Raw genomic sequence first — 5,225 nt, 5'->3', positions numbered from 1 at the left:
ACTTAATCATGCTGCATGCCTCAATTTTCTCCATTTTGCTGGTTATGCGGTTACATAGGCAGGTAGTGACATCTAGCTCCTGTAAAAAAAGTAAACATACTTATGATACCATTTTTGCACCATAGTGTACATAAGGACCAGTGATTGCACTGACAAAATTTCATTGATATATCTCTTTCACTTCTGGTCGATTGCTAAAACTTTTTGATACCCCCTCGTATGATTATATTATTTTCCATGATTTATTATTGATTTTCCAACAATTTTATGAAATGATTTCCTTTAACTTCTTTTCACAAAATCAGTCGCTGCTGCGTGCAGCCCAGCTAATTTTGAAGCAACCATTATGACAAAATTATTTGCTATGATTTATTGTTGATTTTACGAAACTGGATCACCCTTGGGTAGGTGAAACAAGTAATCGGTTTTCAGTTTAAAAAAGATTTTTTAAGTATAAAATGTAGCCTACCAAGATAATTTTGTTGGTAAAAAAAGCCAGCTGTTTATATATGGATAAAATTGCATCATTTTGAAAACCAAAAATCTTTACATCTTGAATATGTGACAGAATTTGATCCACTCACACCAAGTTGAACATTTTGAAAATTGAGTTTTATTATCACTAACTTGCTCAGTAGGCCCTACCTAAGCTTATTGATGTTGATATCCCCATGTAACTGGTTTTCTTGGTTGCAATGTAAAGTGTGTAGAGGCCTGGCACCATGCACAATCCCAAATTTATTATTTTATATATGATGAAGTATGAACCAATGACATTTGATCCAATTGCAAAGTAAAAATTGGGAGCAAAAGCAATACAAGAAAATTGGTATTATTAAACCTCATTGCTTCGCAACCAAGCATGCTATAGTCTATATATCTACCTCACCGGCACTAGCTTTGAAGTTCAAAGTGTTCAGAGTTAGCTTAGCGTTACTTGGTGCGTGTACATACTTTTACACCTCATATATACACACAAGAAACCATGCTTAACCAACTTCAAAGCTAGTGCCGGTGACTCGAGGTAGATATATAGACTATTAGGGATATGTTTTCAGCAATAGCTCAATCTGGGTGCCAAAAACAGTGTTATTGAGTAACTTCATAATTATTCCATTTTCAAAATTGCCTTTGGCCAGATTGGATCACATGTTGTATTTGAGAAAAAGATGGGCAAACCATATTTGCATTGGTAAGTAAATGCTTCAGTTTATATAGGGTCCACAACTTATAAGTTCCCCCCTGAATACTTTTTAAAATAAATCGAAATATGCAAACCTGTAAAAGATATGGGTAGCCTTATTTATTTTACACATGTGGACCAAATTTCAGCGTCACACATCATTGCGTTCAGTCACAATGGTTCATTATGTAAAAAAAGAGACCGTTTTAAACAGTGTTAAAAGTTGCATCTGAGTCCATAGGACTCAATTCTCAAACAATACAGTAGGCCAGGGATATTCATGTGTTTGTAAAAGAAAACTTAATCTTTGGTATTCTTCTTCTTTTTCAAAAGCAAAGCATGTGTTTAATTCTATTCCTTTTAATGATAAATGGCTGAGATGGAAGGGATATGTAAAAATGAGGTTGACCACCTTATCAATGAAACCACAACACTTCAAGAACTAACCCGAGCAATCCAACATGTATGGAACAACATGGACCAGCAATGGGTCCGGAATTTAATAAACTGCATGCGGCGATGTTGCAATGAACTTGTCAACAGTGCAGGAGGACACACCCCCTACTAAACATCTAGACTTTAAGTTATATTTCCATTACAAACACATGGACAGGCCTAACATACTGTATTGTTTGACAATTGACTCCTATGGACTCAGGTGCAACTTTTAAAACTCCTCTTTTTTACATTTGAACCATTGTGACCAAACGCAATGATGTGTGACACTACAAATTGGCCCAGATTTGTAAAACAAATAAGGTTACTCTTTTTACAATTTTACATTCGTTAAATAATTTTTGATTTATTAAAAAAAGCATTGTACACCCTATATAGTACAGAAATGTAATGAGTATTTTTGTCTGAAAGTCCAAGACTGATGAGACTGTACCAGCATGCAACCTATGTTCCTCTGTACCAAATAGATCATAGATGTATTCAAATATTATATAATTATATCAAGCTTATAATTCCAAAATAAAAAGGTGACTATATACACCGATGAAATCTCATACATTGTATTGTTGTTGATTATAGTGTCTGACTGGAAAAAATATCTTGTCAGGTTTGTTCATGAAGGTATGGCCCATTATGGTCATTTTACACAAGCAGCTTTTTTCTGCCTGCAATTAACCAAGCTGGTCAAAGTAAATTTTTTCATGTGCAGTTATTTTCTTTGAAATTAATTCTAATATAAGATATCGTATGGCATCTGAAATTTTGAATTACCCAGAAAGACCAAGAGAATTATATGTACCTTTTATTCTTTGAGGACCGCAGGATGTTAGTTGATGAGCAGTTGGCAAGTGATTTGAAGTATTGACACGAACAAACAAAATTGAAAAATTGGAATTCCAAATTTTAACAGTAACCTTGCCAAAAAGATGACCATATAATAACATTCAGTTTTTCTGGCTCTAATTGGGCTGGCTAGTGCATGAAACCTGTATGAACCACATCAGACCATTATATCACACCATGACACCCAATGGTTCATTTAACTTTTTTTAGCAATCATTGTAAAAGTGTAGTGCATTGCAACTTACCTGGAAAAGTAAGTAAATGGAGATATTACATGAAGAAAACCCTCAAATTTACCAAAAATGCTGCATACAACTTTCTTGCACATAATTACATGACAATATAAATTTGAATCCTGTGTGTGTACACTTGTATCAAAAGAGAAAAGACAAAACACTATTACACCAACCATGTCACTGTTTCATATTTTATTATATACAAAAGTACACAAATATTTCTGTACATGTTTTTAATTTACATACATTGCATGAACAACATGGGACCCCTTGTTTTATTAATCTTTGATATTAAGTAAATCTTATGGGATGACCCAAGAATGTTTTTTCCCAAGAATGATTTTTTCCCCAAGATTTTTTTTTCATTTTTCCACATGTTGTGATTCATAACATTCACATATATGTGGTGTTTTATATCAAGCAAAATCAGTCTGAATTCGGGCATATTTTATTATTTAATTTTCTGTTTTCTATATGATTGCATCAATCAGTTGTAAGCTACATTTTGCAGAAAACCCCATTGAAAAAGACAATAGGCAACAAAAGAAATTATTTCCTTTGTTTTGGCTACATCTGAAAATCAATATTTCTGATGCTGACTTCGGACTGATTTTGCTTGATCACATCACATATTAAGGTGGATAGAATATCTATGGCAAAAGTATATGCTGAAAATTACCACCTCATACAATGGTGCACCAATGCAGAAATAAGCCCAGTAAAAACTGTTTCTTCAATAAAGCATCAGCAAAAAATATTTCATCTGATTCAAAACCCCATGAATAGGATACCTCTCTCCCCAGGCCTCTCTCTCTTGAAAAACACCCATACTCCTACCTGTCTCCTCCGTTATGTAACAGAATGTCTCATTCAGGGGCTAGAGCTTTTATCTGAGTGAGTACAGTTACTTGAACATATTGCTGTTACTGACACGCAGTGCTTTTTGAACAAATATATTTCAGTCACCATTGCATGCCTGGCAAATTCTACATGTATTAATGATGGATCAAAGAGGTATTTCCTGGAGTTTGAAACTGCTCTATGTATATTGTGACTAGATTCAACAGATGAGTCAATATACACCGATATATTATCATTTTCTTAGCCAAATTGGAAGTATATTTACTCTCACACTGCAATAATACAAAATGTAATATATTTGATTCAGTTGTTGTTTGACCATGAAGCAACTAATTTTGACTTCTACATAATATTCTATTGCCATTCAGTAACAGACCATAAAACCACATTTCTAATTTATGTGGGTTGTATGGTACACCCACCAGTGTTCCATTAAATTTGTTTTGATCAATCATCATTTTCTTGGTAATTGCTTTAATTTGTGGTTGGTTTAATTGCTGAAACTAAATCACGCCTGGTGCGACAAAGCAACAGAGCCCAGTAATTATTTTTGAAACTACATGTTTTCACAATTTCACATGTAGCCTTGAGAGATAATGACACTTCACACTCAATCCATGGCAGGTAAAATTGTCCAATTCAAAGTGCCAATTTGAAGCATTTAGTATATTAATTTCCATACCATACTAACCAGTTACAAGTGCAGCATTTTTTTTCGTTGATGTACGCCACTGACAAAATGCTATGCTCCTTACAACTGCTTATTTTGATACGGATATGTGACACGATCAAGGGAAATGAGTCGGATGTCGCTAATATTGATTATGAGATATTGGCAAAGAAGGTGTCAAAATTCTTTTGTTTTATATTGTTTTCAGCAATTGATAAATTGACGTAACTTCGCAAAGAAAAGTCATATCAACAAGGGGTTTTCAGTTTCTGAAAGCTCTAAATATCCTCTTTACAAACATATTTAAAACTCATTTTCGACCAAGGTCGACATGCGACTCATTCCCCTTGATCATGTCACATATAGAGAAACCTTATACCGTATAACTTCAAGTAGTCACCCCCTTCAATTCAATTTCCCCACCATTTTTTTCAACCAAGATGTTTCAAAAATGCCTATATTTCCATGCTATCTTGTATAGTAAGCTTACCAAGGTGCACACACAATCCCTAATTTTAGCTAAAGCCTGATCGTAAACCCGGAAGTGAACCGGAAGTCATCGATCCTAAGTTCATAGTTCGTCATTTCAGCATGAGTTGTAAGCTTGTCTTATGATTTTAACGGGAATTATCATTCTAAAAATGACCTCTAATAAATGCCCCCCTTTGTAAAATGCAACAGTGAACACCCCCGGGGGCGACTATTCAAGGATATATGGTACATCTGTATGTGTGGTGTATGCTTTGAGAACAGGATCTATGACCCAAGATGTAAGATCTATATGCAACAAAAGTCGTACACACACACACCCAAATACTGCTATATTGTTGAGTTAAGATGCAGAGGTGGCTGCACCGTAATGACATCACACGACTATTAATAATAAACCCTTTCCTTATTTCAGAACAAAGTGTGTTGTCGATAATAATGAATATAAGCAACATTGGACTTGCACATTATTTATATGGGGTAAACT

This window comes from Amphiura filiformis, chromosome 4 (assembly GCF_039555335.1).
Source record: "Amphiura filiformis chromosome 4, Afil_fr2py, whole genome shotgun sequence".
NCBI lineage: Eukaryota > Metazoa > Echinodermata > Ophiuroidea > Amphilepidida > Amphiuridae > Amphiura > Amphiura filiformis.
This window is presented reverse-complemented; position numbering follows the sequence as displayed.